The sequence below is a fragment of the Lepidothrix coronata genome, unplaced genomic scaffold (assembly GCF_001604755.1).
Source record: "Lepidothrix coronata isolate B3197 unplaced genomic scaffold, Lepidothrix_coronata-1.0 Scaffold38, whole genome shotgun sequence".
In the NCBI taxonomy this organism is placed as follows: Eukaryota; Metazoa; Chordata; class Aves; order Passeriformes; family Pipridae; genus Lepidothrix; species Lepidothrix coronata.
Window position 1 is genome coordinate 966,708 of NW_016690218.1, and position 20,223 is coordinate 986,930.

Sequence of the window (20,223 nt, forward strand, 5' to 3'; positions counted from 1 at the left end):
GTGTACACAAGCCAGGCAAAACAAGGAATTAATTCTCTGCTTCCCATGGGCAGGCAGGTGTTCCACCATTTTCAGGGAAATAGGGCTCTATCACACAACATAATTACTGTGAAAAACAGTAACTCCTAATGTCCTTTCCTTCCTCCTTCTTCCATGTTGAGCATGATGCTGTATGGTATGGAATGTCCCTTTGGTCAGTGGGGGCCAGCTGGCCTGGCCGTGTCCCCTCCCAACTCCTTGTGCACCCCCAGCCCACTCTCTGGTGGGGTGGGGTGAGGAGCAGAAAAGGCCTTGACTCTGTGCAAGCACTGCTCAGCAATGACTAAAACATCTCTATATTATCAACCCTGTCTTCAGCACAAATCCAACATAGCTCCATACCATCTACTGTAAAGAAAATGAACTCTACCCCAGCTAAAACCACCACAGTAGCCAGCAGCATCTCTGAAGCAGGGAATTTTGTATCATCTTTCAAGGGTGTGTGGGGAGGAACTGCATAATTATGCCCAAATACTAGTGGAAGCCTTGGCCTTAAGAAAGGGGACTCTCCTCACTACACCCACAGAGCTTCTGTGCTGAAGTATTAAGACTGTTATTTTTTACAATGTTTCAGACATATGCCTTCATTTCTTACTTCCGCTGCCTTTACCCCTGTAAAGATCACACTCTTTTTAGTAGAAATACTCCTAATTTAGACCATGGTAAACAAAAGTAACAGGCTGGGAAAATGTCCAGGGTAGTGAACACAACTACATTTTGTGTAAAAGAGGAATCTTCCATCAGTCACTGTCACATTTGCTGCAATAATTGGGTGTCCCACTGTTTTTTTATTATCAGACTAATGGAAGAATACTATCAATCCATTTCATTTCCTCATTCAGAATTTTGTATATAGGTCAAGTGTTACCATTTATTTGCTTCTCTTACACAAGATGCAGGGAAGCTATAAATATATTATTCATAAACAATCTTCTTTTCTCTGTGCTTATGCACTCCTATTTCTGGCAGGACCTGCTCTTCTAAAGCACAACTTTTATGACTGTATAAACTATCAGGCAAATAACAAAGTCCTTCTTCAGCATCTGTTTTTACCCAATCCTCACCCACGAGCTGCCCCTCAGTGCAAATTCACCATGAGCTGCAGCACTTTCGCTGTATTCACATATGAATCATTTTGCTCATAAATGAAGTACAACTGTTGCCTGAGTGAAATGTGGCAGCTGCTTAACAGTACATAATGAATCCACATAGCTAGGTCCTACTGCCACTTGAGGGAGGGGGGATTTGGTGTGAAAAATAAATCTCTCCAGAGCCCTATTTTCAGAAGAAATATCCACCGACTTCAGAACTACAGTGGGAATTCTTCAAGAATAAAAATAAAAATAAAAAAACAGGCAGCCTGTTACTGACACCCATATTAGCACTAGCACTTCCCAGTGGAATATTTTTCCTTCAGAAAAATGCAATTCTGTCAAACATGAAAGCCACTAACAACGAATTTTCACCATGAGAAAGACACAATACATTTCAATAATGCCACTGGGCTCCGTTCCGATTTTGCAACAGTTGCATTTTTTGCTTATGAAAAACCTGTCACTTCAGGATCCTCTCTGTATTATCCAAAAGGTTTAACATTTCAATGTAAAAAAGATTTCAAGTGTTATTGCAATAGCTCACTGCATTTGGTCTGACATTATTTTTCCTAATGTGGTTTCCCAGGAAATTCTGGACTTTGTTTTTCATTTGAATGAGGGACAGAATATGAAAGCATTTTGAATGTACTCAACCTCTACAAAAGTTTGGCCCCACAGCAGATAGCACTGAAACTCTCTTTGAGAATGAGTCCATCCCATCATCAAGAGTAACATCAAAGCATATTTTAAAGAGAGCTGTCATGACATTGTCCTGGCAAGTGACACGGACACCGTTTCATCTGGTCATAGCACTGCTGTTTTGCTTTACCAAACTTTGCTAGCAACTGCTCAGAAAGGTAAGTAAGGAAGGAGCACTTTTACCCCTCTCTCGGTGTCCCCAATCTACCTCTTCATGAACAGTTACTGGGCACCATGAAATGCCAGAGACAGACCTTTGTGGAGGGCACATCAAAATGAAATTCTTGTTTTCACCAGCACATTAGTCCCTCTTTGGCATTTCTGCGTCCAGCCTCGTCAATGCCCTGTGGGTATGAGAAAATTTATTTCACGCTTTTTTGTTTTGTTTTTGTCTTGGTGTGAACAGATTGCAACAGCCTCACATTTGTTTGTTTTCCAGAAACATTCCCGCCATCCTCTGATGAAGAATCCTTGGCCTGCAGATCATTCAGTAGTAAAAACATTTGCAGTCCACAGTCCTCACCTCAGCCTTTGCTGACTAGTGGCACATACTGCACAGTACAGCTTCTTCTTCCTTGACATCTTGCCATTTGTAAGATGCCAACAAGGGTACACTGCTGGTATTCCAGTCAGATAGGCAACTTGCTGTCCACCTTTCCTCCTTGCTCCACAAGACATCCAACACCTAGAGAGACGAAGGGCTGCAACCTGAGGCAAGCCAGATAGCTGTTCTGGTACTCCATGTTCTTCAGCATATACTCAAAACCTGAAAATGGAGTTACTATCCAAATCAGGCCAAAGGCAGAAGAGGGATTTGAAGCTAATTATGGCAAACCCTAAAGATGTCACAGTGGAATTAAGACCATGAGGTGGCTGGAAGTCACAGACATAACTTCTAGACTTGTCCTCTGAGAAGTGCTTGTGTAGCTTCTCCACCACGCAGTAAGGGTGCTGATAGTGTTGGTCATTGTTCGAATATATTGGTTCCATGAAAAGCAAATAATGGGATAGAAGGAGAAATTATTGAATTAATTTCTCAGACTAACAATCCCATCAGCAAATTCCTGGAAATTTAAAAGACTTAAAAAAACAGCCATCAGATAAATTTGGTAACTCTGGGTTCATCTTCCCTTGATCCAACACAAGTGACCTCATCTGAAGCAATAATACCCAAAAATACATACCTGCAATGTACATAGCAGTTTAGAAAGAAAGACTATCTTGAAAGAGGATGGTGAGCATGCCTAAAGGCAGAAACCTGATGGTAAAAAATAATGTTCATCTCAGTTACCATGCTAGGCAAGAGAGGTACAGGTCTTTCTGCCTTCAGGGCAAGACAGCAGGCAGCTCTCCTTCCAGTCCCAGGAAACATGGGTGTAAGGCTCTCAGGATCATGCTGTGCTTCCCTGGAATACACAGGGTGCCTAAAACAGGTGTTCATAGCATTTGGATAAATACCCCACTGCAGCCTGGAGTGGGGCATCCAGTTACCATCCAGTGCGCTCGATAACCAACACTCCACACTTCCTCTCACCTATGCTGAGACCACACTCACTCCCATTCCACAGGGTCTCCTGCTCAACTAAGATGAACCACAGCACAGGATGGAATGTGGCTTCTGACATTGCCCTGCATTAAGCTGCTGCTAGAGCCTTCTCTGAAAAAAAGCAGTCCACACTTTGTACCCCACTCACTAGAGACCCATTTGGTCTCTCTCTAAGTATTATTTTGGCGAAGAGAAGAGTCATCTCACAGGTTTTGTAACAACATCAGCATTTGCCAATATCACAGGGTTGGAGAGTTAAAGAAAAAAACAACAACCTAAAACGTTACCAGCCTGAGTTTCCTCATCCTGGTGAGAAAAATGCAAGCCCTAATGCCAGATACATTACAGCTTGCTGATCTGGCTGACAGCAAGTAAAAAGCAAAACACTGCCCATAAAGAAGGCAGCTCAGCTTAATATTGAGGCTACATCCATTCAGCTCAAACCAAAGAAGAATATGACCTTACTTGAAAGGCAAAGGAAGGGTGGCAAAATCCATAGAGAAAAGCTCCAAACAGAAGTGAGCTCCTCAGGTAATAGAGACAGTCTTGCAGCTGATGCCTGCAGTCAAGAGAGGAGGAAAGGAGCATCAAGATGATTTTGTACAGAAAGAGTTTAGGAATTTACTTGGATGAACTTTTAATACCTGTACTGTATTTGTTCCTTCGCAGTGTGGCTCTGATGGGTGCTCTAGTGCCTAGGGCACATGAAAGACACACTGAAAGGGAAGCAAGAACCAAGTGGTGAAGGTCTAGAAAACAAATGGAGAATTTAAGGCACAGAGTCCAGTGGTGCCCTCCCTGGGCGTCATCCTGAGCAGCACAGCATCAGGACTCAGCCTAGGTTCAAACAGACAAACGCCTGATGGAGAGAACTGTCCTCCCCAAATTCTGCTTCCCAAGAACTGCGAAGGGCCAGCTGTGACCTGCATGGACAAGTAGACCAGCACATGTCACGGCAGCACCCTTGAAAAGAAAGAGTTTATGTGTTCTGCTCTCATTTTCCACCTTGTTGCCACACGCCTGTGTTATGCAGGCACACTGGCTGGCACGTCGTTTCCTAGGCTGACCCTTTACTGTAACCTCTTTCCCCACACTGTGTTGGCAGCAGGCTCCTATTACGTGCATGAGCAGCTTCAGAGCAGCTCCAGCCCTGAGCTCTTTTTCCAGAATGAAAGGCTCCTCCCAGAGCTGCACAGCATGCTTTGATAACACGGCTCTGCTCTCTTGCCTCTGCTCTATCAGTACATGGAAAAATGAGTATTGGTACTATATCTGAGCTACTAATTAAATACCTTAAATAGCTAGATAAGTCACTTGGTTAGAGCTCAGTGCCACGTAGGGAGAGTGAGATGCCAGTACAGAGGACAGCATATGGTCCCTAGTGAATGTTTCTGTCACTTTTCATTGACATTTCAACTAATGTTCTTCCCTGATTATCTATATTCTACAATGCATTAAGGAAGCACATCAGATATTGCCTTTAACTTTGCCAGCCAAACTGCACTATATTTCTAAACACTTCCTTCTTTTTGGGGGAGGAGGGAGGGAAGAAGTAAACACTATAAAACTTCTATAGTCAAGCACAGAAGGCTATGGGTAACAGTCATGAACCAGGATAGAAACAGGGCCAAAATACAGAACAAAACTGTAAATAGAAGGGCAAAGTCTCAGGTACTTTACAGAGGACGACGTCTGGGAACATAATTCCATCCAGTAAAAAAGTGTAAAATGCAAGGCAATGCCTGACAAGGAAGAGGAACTCTAGGAGTGGACAAGGCTCAGCAAGACTGGCTGCAGGGTGAGACGGCCTTGGAAACGGTTGCTTCCCACTGAGGTGAGAAAAACTGGTACAATACCAGACTGGGAAGCACCCAGGAGAGTCTGAAAATAAACTGGGAAACAATGTGATACTGCCTCCATTCCTGGTGCATTAGTTTTAACTTTTTTTGAAACAGAGCATGTTAATTTTAAATCTGGTGAGCTTATTAGAAAATCACAGACCAAATCACTAATCTCACTATACCAGAATTAATATAGGAGAGGTTTTAAGACTGAGCAAGAGCTGGATGAGAAGCTCTCACATCCCACTCAGCCCTGATGAGAAAGATTTCATCCCTCTCCCAGACATCTGATTTCCTCCAGCTACTCTGATGCTGGTGAGCCATGCAGAGATGAAGAAAGGGAGTGAGAATAGAGCAGAGCTCAGTGAATCAGCTCTCCTGACTCACTAATGGAAAAGAAAAGGCAACACGAATCTAGCAACTCCCAAGAACAAATCAGGAATTTTGACTGCCACGGTGAACCATCAAAAGTTTGCTCTCCGAAGCAAGAAGATGAGGCACCTTGAACTTAAAAACAAAGTGCCGGGGCCTCTATGCACTGTCATTTTTTTTTTTTTTCACTAATATGAGGTAAGACTTCAAGGCATTACTGAATCAAGTCCCTTGTTTACTGCATCCAGGAGAAAACTTTGTATAAGCAAGTGGGTGATGTGCTGAAATGAAGACTAAGCTTTTTCTCTCCTGCAGTCTGAATTTCAATTACTGTGCTTGTTGCAGCGTCCTGAGACCAGGCCTCAGTAGCCATTAGCTGGAGAATCACACTGTAATGTGTTTGACCCAATATATGCCCTAGTGAGTGACAGAGAATGGTATTGAGGAAGAAATACTGCAGGCTGTGATGGATCAGATTCCTAGGACAAAGAATTACCTTCCTCTTCTCCACTCCCTTTATATCCTCCTGCCACAGCACTGGGAATGGTCCTATTAACTATGGGCTACAGAGAGCATTGCAGCATCGTAGGAGGAAATCACAAAGATGGGTTTCGTACTAAATAACTGGGCTGTCAGAGAGAGAGAGGGAGAGGGAAAAGAGATCACTGCATTGCTGGGAGACAAAATACCCCTGCTTCTTTAGGGCCACAGATTTATTACGTGTGTACAGTGCCTCATATGGTAAGACTTTGATCCCTGACTGGATCTTCGAAGACCTCTGTAATCCCAACAGTAAGAACAAACAATTACTTCATGTCAGAATGATGAATGATTAAAAACATTTTACTGTGTTTTAACAGTTGGGTATATAAAAACACAAGGAAGTTTTAGAATAGTTAATCTTCAATTTTTATTTTTATCTGACTTCATAAATCTCTGGACATTTTGTTAATGAGTACAGTTATGAGCTGTGGAAAAGCCAAGTGATTATAATAAAAATTAAGTTTTATGAAGATTTCTATGCCTTTGTCCTACTTGCTGTGTTACTAGGCTTGCAACACAGGCCACAGAGCTCCAGTGAGGATACACCATCACTTTTAACTCACCCTCCTTTCAAATACATACCCTGCACCATTTTTGCCACTACCACTGGTGGCAGTTTAAAGGCAGGTTGGACCTTGCCCCTTCAACACTGAGCAGTAAGAGAAGAGCAAGAGATCAACACCCTCTTACCACTACTCACAGTGGACAGGGCTGTAGTTAGTGTCTGGGACTGCCAGGACTGTGCCCCACCATTTGTCACCCTGGCACTGCAAGGATTTTGAGCTATGTGCTTTATACCCCTCTTTGTTTTTCTCAATTCCAGAGAGAAAATTTTACTGATGAAACATTCACAGAGAGACAATCTAAAGCAAAATCAGAAACCATTTAGTTGGAAAATTAATTCCTATTTATAAATCAAGAGCCTATCTCAGAAATATACCTGAAAATCTTGTTTCTCTAACCAGGGACTAGCTCAAAGCCTGGATTTCCATGCAGAAGTGCCTGCTGGCTTCACAGTCTAACCCAAAGGCCACTGACTTTGATAGAACAATTTAACAACTTCAGTGTATCTTGGAGCACATGTTTTGTGACAAGGCAGCAGCACCCTAGCCCTGCCTGGGGTCAATGGTCACATCATGAATGAGCCACAAACACATTCCTACTCTTAAATACCACAGAATATGCCAATGGCCTAAGTCTGGCCTTAGGGCCAAGAGGCATTTGCCCCTACCAGGAACTTACTTTTTGCCCTAAAGAAGGCAGTCAGATCCAGGCTGGCAAGAGATCAGCATATGCAAACTGCCATCTGGTAAATAGTAGTGCTTCTTTGCTAGCCAGCAAAAACAATCTTTTTCAGTTAGTTTCAAACCTGAAGAAAAGCCCACATGCCTGAACCTTTTCCTGTTTCCTTTCACTGGCATCTATATTGATAATTCTAACACAAAATACTACATCTCCCTGCCCTTACACCTGCATCTGTGCAAACTCATTTGTTAAAATTTGTGTCAAAAGTGCTTGAAAAGTAAATATTTGCAATGACCAAGCCTGCTGACTCTACCTGCTGACTATTACCCGGGGTTGAGTTCCTCATGGGTGGCAAGTTGGGTGTCACTGAAGCACAGGAACAAAACTTATTGACTTGTGTTGTTGTCATCATCTGAGAGTGGTGTTAGAGCCAGAACTGTGGTGCCCAATGAAAAATTACAGCTAATGCAACACCCCACAACCACTGGGCTCCAGTCTGAGCTCAGATTTGGCTCACACACGCATCTGTTTATTCTTAGTTGAGTAAAGGACTTGCAAACACCTCCAATCAACCCTGTGGCGTAGGGAGCAGAAAGAGCAGGGCCACTGGGTGTTCTGTCCCAGACTCACACACCAGAGCCTTTGATTTCGCAGAAAGTTACTCCAAGTTTAAAGTTCACCCTTGCACATACCTAGGTATCTCCCATTGATTTTTCTGTCTCTTCCCCCAGTGACCCAGGGAACTAATCACCAGGTGGCAGTTAGAAGGTGCCTTTCATAATGACAGGGTAGTTCAGAAAGCCTGTCTACATCCTCATTTGAAAAATACCTCACTGGGTTGTTATTCAATGGAAGTGGCTTATAATGTCCCTCTTGTTCTTCTGAGAAATTATCTTTCCTCTTTTTCAAAGGCTTTTGGGGTTTTTTTGGTGGTCTTTTTCCCCCAAGTTACTGTTAACTTTATGTTACTTTTCTACAAATGCGGTCTAAATAATTTTACCGTCAATAATATATTCAAAAATAGTATTCTGAGCAAACATTTCAGTTGCAGAAAACAGTCACAGAAAATAGATTGCACATTGTGTAGTGCTAGTCACTGAAAACAGACCAAGTTTCTATCATTTGGGTGAAAACACAGAGAATTTTCAGATCAACAGACTACTGCAGTGTCCAGCCTGTACCTAATGAAATGCAGAAAGCTTTGCTAGGAACAGTCCTTATTAGAGAAGCTGTTCATACTAACACAAATCATCCACTCTCACCTGTGTCTTTTTCTGGTAAAATGGAAGAAATAACATGACACATGCTGATAAATTTGCTCAGGGTGTTTCTGCAAGATTCTCAGGTACGGCAAGGAAACACACAGATCAAAAAGCTATCCCTGTCAAAAGAAGCTGGGGAAAGTTCACTGCTATCACTTGTCAATAAGCAGCCTACAGCTGTTCCTTCCCAACTCTGGATAATATTCTTAAGGCATAGGCCAACTCCTAAGGATTTTAATGACATATTATTTTTAGTAGTACAAAACATTTTAAGGTCACACTCATTTTAGTCACAAAATAGAAACACATCAAGTACCTCAATGCATTCAGACCAGCTAATCAACACAGCAGCACAGCTAGGATTTTGAATCTCAAATACTGTACTTTGAGCTGCTCACAGACTGAAAAATTCATAAATCAGAAATGACTAATGGTCGTATTCAGCAAATAATTTCAGACAGCGAATGCATTTAAGAAGCCCTCAATCTGTCCATAGGAAGATCAGAATTGATAAGAAGAGGTGACTTTGCCTGTCCTTCTCTGTCAAATGAGTTACTCATAGGAAGCCCCAGTTGTTTGGCTCCCAAGACACCAGCCCTGAGGAGCTGGGCAAGCCTGTGTCCAGCTCAGGGCGTGCTCTTGGCAGTAATAGCAGTCACCCAGCAGAAACCCTCAGGAAAAAATCTGCAGAAGTTATCATATTTATTAAAAAAAAAAAAATCCCTGTCACTCCATCTCCTATGTTGGCTCAATCCATCACGAAAAGAAACATCTGTTCCTGCAGTGGCTGGCTGATCTCTCCATTGAACTGCATGCGTGGTTGTGACAAAGCATCGTGGGCGTCTAAAATTAAATTTGCTACGAGGCAGAAACCAGGTAGACCTGCAACAGCAGCTCTGAAGCCACAGGTGCCCAATTAAGAGCCAGCCATCAGGCAGTGGCACTGCAGGGTAACCCCAAACCCTCTCTCCTGTTCCTTAGCTGCAGAAGGGCTCCCATTTGGGTGTCCCCCCAATCCTTCCCTAGACCAGGCTGGGAGGAGGCGCTGCAGACACTGGGGCAAAGAAGACCCTTCGCTTCTCTGGCTCCATTGCTCCCCCTCCTGCTGCTCCCCCCAGTCACTCAACAGGGAGAAACCCAAAATCCAAATATCACCAGCTCTTTTTCCTGGCTGTCTAGCAGGGACTGCCAGGGAGGAAGGGAGGCCTGGGCTCCCCTGCCACAGGGCAGCTCAGCACCTGGGGAATCCTCTTTATGGCTTCCCCTGTGGCTGCACTCCTGACAGCCCCTGTGAACTGCCACGCACCGTATCCTTTCCTAGAGACAGAAAGCAGCTTTTTGTTTACCCACCCATGTCTGTCTCCCGTGTGAGACCACATATGAGCTAGAACACAGGTGACTGTGCATTTAAATCCTACACATAAACAGAGCAACCAGGAAAGCTGCCTCTTTGAGCGAGGGAGATTTGCTGTGCAAGAGCACAGGGGAGCCAAAACATGCCAAGCAAAGAAGGACCACAGAACAGCCACCAACACCAGATCTGAACACCTAATTCCGTGCTGAAGCACATGCTAGATCCACTCACTTTCTCCCCTCTGGCAGAGATCTAATTAAAATGAAGAGAAGCTGCCACTCACAGCCAGTGGATCAGCCCCAGCCAGCCGTGCAGTTCAATGCTCAGCATAGACTTTACTGTCAGATACTCTAATCAGCTGAGCTGTTTTTCAGACTTTTTTTCCTTTCCCTTTTTGAGTTGTTTTGTTCAGAGCTTTGCTCCACCAGCTGAGTTCTGCCCAGCTCCTGGGCAAATCACTCACAGCACAGTCAGGGCATGTCACAGACAGAGGGTTTTCATTGGAGTTCGATGTAATTGCTAGCATTTATCACTTTAATGGCCTAATGAAGGTGAGATGTAATTAGAAAGGGTGTCAACTGGAATATGGAGTTTGTTTTACAATTATCTATACAGCGGGCAACCACTGGCACAGAACAGTGCTGTTTAAAAAGCTGGTAATATGTGGCATAAATGTTCATCACTGGGTGACTTAAAGTGACCTAAAGTTTCGTTCAGTAATTGCTGCCTTTCTTCCTGAGTGCTTGAAACAAACACGAAAAGGTTGAACCCCTCCCAAGGCAGCTTTTCCAACCAATGAAGATGGTTTATGTCCATGCAACTAAGCCCATATAACTGTCACCTCAACATCATTCCCACTTGCAGAGTGATCAGCAGTGATTTTGCTTGAGTGATTTTTGTCTGTGTAAGCAAGCTCAAATGAATGCAACAATAATAAGAACTCCCAGCAGGGCGATTGCCACTGAAAAAAAAAAAAAAAGGCACACAACCTTCTCAGCACACACAGACACACACACATACATACAAAATTAAAAAAAAAAAAAGCACTGAGAATTCAAAGTAATCAGGAAGTTATATTTCTCTCTGTTTTACTCAAAATAAGTGTTCAAGGGAGTTTTATGCATTTGGCAGGATGGCTGACCCTTATTTAAGGCAGATTGTCTTAAGGCACAAAGAATACTTCTTCTGGATAACAATTTCCTACTGCTAAATAGATACCAAGGTTTATTGCTTGATGGATATTGTGCAGTAAAGTAATGATGGCTGATGGTGCTGTTAGCAGATAGCTTAATACTGAGTGGGAGACTGGAGATTCAGACAGTCAGAAGCCTCCTGAGCCCCACAACCACAGCACAAAGTATGACTCTCCTCAAAGAGCTAATCTTGTTTCTGAATAAGAAAGTGTAGTTTTAATTTGTGTAATCTCTTGAGGCCTGGTCACATTACTGGAAGAGTGATTACTTCAGAGAAACAAGCCCTTCCCTATCTCTACAGAATGGAAGTGCAGACTTTGGTACTCAGCTAATATGAGTGTACCTAGTCACTGTAGCTTTCTCCAGATGTTATAAATGTAGGTTTAATAACCTGTTGTACTGACATCCTTATGACATTATCTCAAATGGATTTAATTTAGTGCAGAAGACTGACAAGAAGTAATGTTGAAAATTTTATCTCAAAAAGACAAAAACAGTGAAGATGCAGCCTGCAGCTGTAACACTTTGGGCTGTGCCCAGTCCTGCTGTAAGACGAAAGCAGAGGGTCTCATGCCTGCCTATGAGATGATTCCATCCAGTTCATTCTGATAGGGTTCCCTCAGGTCTTATAAACCCACACCCTGCAGATGCAGCAGTGGGTTAGATGGGGGTAGATTCCTAAAGCACTTCCAGATGACACTGCTGTCATTAGTCCACCAATTAACATTTTCACCAGACGGCAGGAAGCACTCAGATCTTCCAGAAGCATCATTCTAATAGCTATGAACTGAACCCCTTTCTGCATTAGGTGACCAGATACAGTGATTTTGAAGAGGGTAGTCACATTCTTAACTAAGCATCAGTCTGCCTCCTGATGCACAGTCCCAGCCTGGTCTTCATTTCCTAGCCTATACAACATGCATATCATTTCCAGGTGGCACTCAGTGTCATGGTGACATATAAATTGAGTTTATGAAGCTCCTTAAAATTCAGGTCAACACCTGATGCCAGCTTTCCTGTACTTTGTGTAGCCATCTGAATCTCCACAGAGGGACATAAAAAATGACCATTTCAGAGAAGCACCATGTTGCAGGGTTTTAGGTGCCCTCACAAAGAAGGAGTAGTAACTCAGGTACTCCCTTTCTTGTGGCCAGGTGAACACAGCTCTTTGATATCCTCAGAAGAAAGCCTTTCTGCTTACAGTTACAATTACAGCAGACAACAGACTTGTTATTTGGAAATCGTGTATTTATTATCTATATGGACATCCCATACATGAGAATCAGCATAGGGTGCCCCAATAGGTATAATGTAGAGGCCACATGATGACAGTGATGGCTCAGAAAAAGTGATGCTGCTAATTGCAGCAATTAAACAGTAATGACATAATTAATGCAAAAGTTATGCATGGCTCAAATCCAAGCTATTGGAGTGCAAGAGGTATTCATCACACCTAGATGAAAATCATTCCTGTTGAGATGATATCATATCTGCTTTTATGACTTGATCAGGGAATATGGTTATGGGGAATTCAGGGAACAGTGACAGACTATGTTCAGCAGCAGGAGTAGCTCATGGGAATGGCAATGAAACACAGAAGACTTTAAACTTGATTGGACGAATTGAGCACTGAAAGTGAGAGAAATTGAAAAAAGTCTTGCTATAGCAAGACCCTGCAGATCCACAATCCAGACAAAAAGATATGTGGCCTCACAGAGCCAGATGCAAAACACTGACTTCAGTTGCAAATATATTCAAATTGACATTATGTATGTTCCTTTCCAAATGCATGGTAAGAATCTGGAACAGAGAAGTCAACTGGTTCGTTTTTCTTTTACAAAGCAACTTTTCATGAAGAGCAGGTTTAAAGATCAGCATTAACTCTGCATAATCCACATCCTGCAATTCCAGTCTACTATGTTCAAAAATCCCTAACTGAGAGAAGAAAGAAGTTAATTGATGTGAAGAAATTTGTAAAATATTGCTTAAACTTCAGAAATCAGGTATTCCCAGATAGCTGGTAAATAAAGCGTAAAACTTAAAAGTAGTCCGGCGTGTTTGCTCCATGCCTGCCCAAGCTCTCATCTCCTTCTGCAGTTTAGCTTCTACATTTTTGAAAATCTACTTTGTCACATTTCAAGATATCTCCCAAACAGGGCTGTTAGGAGGGCATGTTAAAAATATGGCTGAAAAGGCCTCATAAATTGCAAAGACAAGATTTTTTGGGTGAAGTTGAAAGCCAATTGTGGCAGCCCACAAATGGAGAGAGTCACATCAGTGAGATGGCTGCGCCCAGTAACTCCTTCCCACTTCTAGACCAAAGATTATTGCTGGGATTGCTATTTGGTTGTGCAGCAACAGCAGAACTGTGAAACAGTAAGAGTTGTTTGGCCATGCTACAGGTTGAGAGCATTGTATGTTTGTTGGTCCAGAAACACTTTGGATTTGTGAAGCTGGACTGAAAATGTGGCCAGCCACAAGTCTTTCCCACAAATCCAGCTTAAAATATTACTACTATTTAAGTGGTAGTTTACTTGAACTATATTATTTATGCTTCCATATTGGGTACGTTAATGTGGTGATAAATAAACCCAAAATGTTTGCTGTGTATTACCATACATTTTACTGATTGATTCTTCCTATGGACAAGGGCACTGGCCTCAAAGAAAAAGGAAGGACTCAGCAATGCCTAGGCTGAAAGTACACAGTGCATAAAAAATCTAGTTGCTTGTGCAGAGTTTTCTTGCTTGTTTTTTGTACCATGGCCCACAAGCATTTGCTTTGAACCAACCCCTCTGTGCTGAACCTAGAATCCTTTCTCTAGTTTCTTACCAAGTCACTGGAGTGAAGTCACCAGGGAGTTTTGAGAGTCAGAATTAGCAGATGGTGTACAGCTTTGTCCTCCAGTAGCTTCAAACATTTTGGTTTATTAGTGTCTAGCTCGACATAGAAAGCCCTGAGGTCCAGTAAAGTGGACCTAGTATTTGTGTTCGTGCAAGCACACACTATATTGGCCATTTGGCTTTATGAACATACCTTGTTCGCTGTCTAAGGAGGAGTGATCGTTTTCCATTTAGACTGTGGAGTCTACTGCTTAATAATAAATACACTCCTGACATTGTTAAATGATAGCCTGCTTCTAATAAACCCCATGCTGATCCCTGTGTTGGTTAGACTGGGTAATTCATCTTCCTGGGCTGTTAAAACTTTAGCTGGGATTATAGAGATGACATGAATCAGACACGATCAGCATGTCCCCTGCTGGTTTGCTCATTTTCTCCCCATAACAAAATGCTGGCTAGTTTTCTCTTTGCATTGCAGATCTTGTTATTAGTTGATTTCATTATTAATTGCTCCTAAGCCTTGGGAGGCCTTTTTAAGGCACGTACATAAGGGATCCACACAGTCTACAGCAAAACACAACTGTACTTTCATGCTCACACTTCTCCCAGGGTACTTGATATCAAGTTGTAATCCCTTTGTGTTAGTAAAGAGCCTGGAGCCACACTCCAAATACACAAGAATTAACTGAGTGCTTCAATTTTTTCCTTGATTTGCTACCAGAAAAAAAAAAAAAAAACAAACCAGGGGAAAAAAAGAGGAGGAAAAAAAAATCTTATTATCCTCAAATCTAATTACAGCCTCAATAGTTCCTGAGGATTTGGCTTTACGAAGTGGTTCATAAAACCTTCCTTGTCATTATGCCCACTAACACCCTTTGGTCTCATGCACTGATAAGGGCTTGTTTGAGTAATTTTAAATTAGCTGATAATATGCTGACAAGTAGACTGCAGGATGCACCAGGCAGCCAAGTGCCCTCGAAAGAGCAGCCTCCAAGAAACAACTTGAGACTGCCTGAACAGACCTGGCTTCCCGCTCCATCAGGATCCTGCCAAATGGGCTCCCACTGGCTGTGCTGAGCCTGGCACTGGTCCCCCCAGGAGCAGGCATGTCATACCAGGGCATGCACAGCACACCAACAGGGACCTTCCACCAACCAGCACTGATGGAGCCTCCACAGCCTGTGGAGATAGGACTCCCCAGGCCCCTGCACAGCCCTGCACACTTGAGCACACAGGACATACAACATGGGAAGCAAAGCTTGTAACTCCCCATTGCCTCACATTAAAGCAGCTCAGCGCTGACCTTTTAAATCACAGACTGGGTAACACCTAGTCACTTCATGCCCATCCACCCACTCACGGCTGCTACCATTATTATTTGCCACAAAAAGTTGAGGTCAGATAAAGCTCTTTTTCCTCCCCCAATCCAGATACTTCTAACAAAACCCAGTGGAGGCACCATGATTTTTTTCTTTCCTTTCTGGATGCTTGTGTTCTTCAGCACCTTTTGACAACTACCATTAATTATCATGATACATGAATATGGCACCTTTCATTTCCACAATTGCATACAGTCAAAACAACAGAAGATTTGCTTTCTGCCATCAAAGGCAACATACTCAGCTGTGAATGTCACCGTTCCCAGCAGAACAACCAGTGCCTGCCTCAGGCCTGGTTCATCAGGGTCTTTTCCCTGTTGTCTGATGGACAACATGACTTGGCATCTACTGCTAGGAGTCCATCTGCTCCTGTTTGGGGAAACTTATCAGTGTTCTTAAGCCAACCTGACACTCTTGCCAAGGGAAAACAGCAATGCAGGACCCACAAACCATACCCAGTCAGTCTTACAATAACTGGAGCTGACAACCTTGTACTTAGGAAAGAGAGGGGATGACTCCAGCCCAGAGTTGGAGTGCAAATGCACCTATACCTTCAATACCACAGTAGTATCTCAAGCCCTGATACCTCTTCAATATCCTACAGATTAGATCCTAGTACATATCAGGAAAGCCTATTACAAAAAACCAAGAGATGGGAAGAAGGGAGGGAGGGAAAGGTGGTGGTTTTGTTGTGTTGCTTTGGTTTTTTTTCCCCTCCCTGCTTTTCATTTTAAATTATACTTTCTGTTTTGGTCTTTCTGTAGGTTGGCTGCCACACTACCTAAACAAACTGGCACCAGCTGAGGACCAGACTGGAAGGGCAGAATCAGACAAAGGAAGAGAGAAGATACAAGACTGTGGTGGGTTGACCTTGGCTGGACACGAGGTAGCCACCAAGCCATTCTATCACTCCCCCATTCCCGGTTGGACGGGGAAGAGAAAAATAAGATGGAAAACAACTTGTAGGTTAAAGCAGGTTACTAAGGCAAAAGCAAAAGTTTGCGTGTGCACAAGCAAAGAGAAAAGAAATAGGTTTAATCTCTACTTCCCATCAGCAAGCCATGCCTGGCCACTTCCAGGGAAGCAGGGCTTCAGCAACTGTAGTGGTTGCTCTGAAGGCAAACATTGTAAATAATGAATGCCTCCTCCTCTTTTTCCTAGCTTGTGTATCTGAACTGATGTCATATGGTATGGAATATCCCTTTGGTTAGTTCAGTCAGCTGGCCTGGTTGTGTTCCCTATCCAGGATCTTACCCACTCCCAGCCTACTGATGGGGGGGTAGAATGTTGGAGAAATAGTGCTGATGCTGTGCCTGCACTGCTTAGCAGCGGCCAAAACACTGCTGCATTATCAACACCTTTCTAGCCACCAATGCACAGCACAGCACTGTGAGGGCTGCTATAGGAAAATGAACTCCATCTCAGCCAGACCCAATACTGAATCTATCCAAAGAGAAAAGCAAGCCACATGTGTGACCCTCCACAGGTACCACTTACTGACTAGCAGTGCAGGTAGAATTTCACACACCAGCTGAAGGCGGCGGGAGCAGCGCAGCATCTTACTTAGAAGGCAAGTCCCTTAAAGCAGATAAAGCTGCCTTACTTGCCCCAGTTATGTGCTCAGGGTTACACCACCAGGCCTCACGAGTCTCTGTAATATGATTGGGAAGTATGATACACCTGTCCTGAATTACAGTAGATAGGTTTATCTCATTTCAGAGCTAATTCACGGATGGGTAGAGATCAGATCAGCTGTAAGAAATACTTCTTATTGTGCAACTTGTTATTCATGGTAGGGTGAAAATGGCTTCAAAGGTGATCCTGAGCACTCTGAGGGGTATCTTCTTATCTCTAATGTAGTTTATACAAACCAAATTGGTTTTTGCTTCAAACATCTCTCCGTAGAAGAAAATCAATTTCAGAATGCAGTGGCTGTGATCTTTCAAGCCAAGGATCCATTGCAAACATACCAAGTGTTTGGCAATGCAAAGCTACAAAGACAGGACAAGTAATGCCTGTTATCAACATATGCGCCATGTCCAAATCAAGGTTCCACATCCAAGGCACTGAATAAGCCATTGCCACTCTAACAACAGTTTCATTAACAGAAGCGAGAGTATGTTGTGACCAGATAAGCAAATTTCTTTTACCCCCTACAGCATTGTGGGGCAGCCATTTCAAGCACTGGATCATTTATCAGTCAAAATAAAAACCCCTCAAAGCGTAGGGTGCTGATCCAAGATCCACCCAGGCTCTCTGCACTCCTGGGAGCAGGTGTTTTCATGCTCACAAGTCACCAACGTGCCTGTAACAAATGTGGATAGAGCCCTCCCAAATATTCGTTCGCGAAGCCCAGCCATGAGTGATATGTAATGCCCTTGGCTTACTCCACAGTCTCACCTGATCAGCTGCAGCAGCCTCACACCTCGTCAACTTATTGTGTATCTTGTGAACCCACCCACCTTGCCCTCCATCAGTTCAGGTGTCAATCAAGACTACCTGCCCGTGCTTCCCACAACTGCCAAATCTCCAGGAAAACTCCCGTTCACCTTACCTTGTGCACAACGCTGCCCAGGTCAACTTCCCAAAGATTAGTAAGGAGGTGAAAGCAGCCTCGGGATGAGGATTTGGAGCATTCTCTCCCAACACCACATGCTCTTTTGCTTCTTATGAGATATCAGTGCTGTATGTTCTTGTTGTCAGTGGCCTCAGGCAACTGAAGTCCAGTAAAATTTGTAATCACTATCTAAATTGTGTTGGCTTAGGCCAAGAGGGTCAGAGCTAATGTTAGTAACACCCTTGGATCTGGTTGTGACTACATGTATACTTTGGGTCTGATTGTGCATTTAGAGAAAACAATCATCTCTGTAAGAGAACATAGTCTGGATGTACATGGGGGTGATCCAGGAATTGTCAGCAGGAGCAGAATACATGAAAACTGCTCAGAATGTTTCTAACACTGATTCCTCTGAAAACATTTCAAATGCAAGAACACCATTACAGCACCAGGATGCTGATCTCCATTAGCATAAGCTCAGACAACTTCTCAGAAGCTGAGAGAAGGAGGCACTGTCTGCTGCAGACACACACACAAACAGACACATGGATCACTAAGCCACGGCCAGAGTTAGTTGGGACCATGTAGTGCATGTTTAATACTTGACAGAAGTATGGCTTCTCTGAAGGACCACAGGAGGACTGCAGAGGCACATGGTCTTAGTAACAAAACTGAGGGTTAGGTAGATTGTGCTCTGGTGCTGTTAAAAACCTGAACCTTTCAGCCTGGGAAGAGTTCTAATTTTGCAATAGCTTTCTTTTATTGCATGTATCAGGTTACATATGAGCTATGAACGTTCCTTCTCCTTTTTTTCCTCCTTGGTTGGTTGATTGGTTGGTTTTACAACTGAATTTAACCCTGTGCAGTAGCAATATCTTGTCAGGACACTTCTTTCATATAAATCACAGGAAAATGAGAGACATTACGCATTGATATGGACAGTTGATAGATAATTACTAGATAAGTGCTCATGCAAAACTCAGTCTTGAAACTCAGTCATGTTTTCTTTTGTACATCGCACTCAACCAGCCTGGATTTCTTCAGAGCCCGAGTAATACCAGAAAAAACAAAACAGTCCCCTACACCACAAAAGCAGCATTCTTACCTGCAAATTTACATGTTGCTTTTCATCAGCTCTAAGCTAAAATGCAGCTCAACTTGAAACTTAATTAGACTCAGTTGGAGAGGTGGTAGCTTGCAACAGCTTTTTATTCTTATGTGTTTCTGAAGGCACTTCCAGCAAGTAATAGGACAGTGGACATTTGGAAAACATCTATAAATCTGGGAAAATTCCACTTAAGTCTCAACATAAGCTGGACACTCATACCAGGCTTTCTTAAACTCTTCGGCCGTCTAAAGCAGCTGTATATTAAAACTGGAGCTGGACTGATCATTCAAAATTAATTTAGCCAGCACATTAATGAGCTACAGTTTCTTCTGCTGCTTGTGTGCAATCTGCTTCACTTTCCTTCCTTTAGCACTTCTACCATCAATCCTAGCCCACAGTTCTTCACTAAAGCTTTTAAGATCAGAAATTTGAGCAGCGCAGATCCTATTGCACAGTTGTGATCAGAGCCTGAGCCTTGAATCCTGATATACTACAGACCTTGGTTTGCTTAGGGCAGTGTGGTGGGTTGATCTCATCTGGCAGCTAAGCCCCCACCCAGACACTCCCTCACTCCCTGCCAAATGGGATGGGAGAAAGAATCAGAAGGGCAAAAATGAGAAAAACTTGTGGGTAAAGATAAAGACAGTCTAATAAGTGACGGAAAATGAAAGAAAACAAAAACAACCAAGTGATGCAAAGGCAGTCACTCACCACTTGCAGACTGATGCTCAGCCAGGTCATTAAGCAACACCTCCCGAAGTAAAATTCCCCCCAGTTTTATTGCTGTGTGACATTATTTGGTATGATGTCTTTGGTCAGTTTGGGTCAGCTGTCCCAGCTGTGTTGCCTCTCAACCCTCTTCCCCAACCCTAGCCTACTTGCTACCTAGCAGGGTGAGAGATGAAGGCCTTGACACTGCGCAGGCACAGCAATAACTAAAACATTGTGGTGTGTTATCAACACCATTTTGTTCACCAGTCTAAAACACAGGACATTACAGGCTGTTATGAAGAAAATAAACTCCACCTGAATCAGACCCTCTTCAGGCAGATAAAAATGGTTCATGGAGCTACTAGCTCTAGAGACTGCCAGTCCAGTACTGCTGGAATTGCATGCAACAAAAACTAATCCTTGGCTTTCTCTCTGTT

At 43.2% G+C, this 20,223-nt stretch overlaps 1 protein-coding gene across 1 annotated transcript in view; it reads right to left on the reverse strand.

Annotated features, from left to right (window-relative positions):
* LOC108496298 (calpain-13-like) overlaps window positions 1-20,223 on the reverse strand; it is a 76,758-nt gene that overhangs the window by 53,116 nt on the left and 3,419 nt on the right. The gene's annotated exons all lie outside the window — the stretch shown is intronic.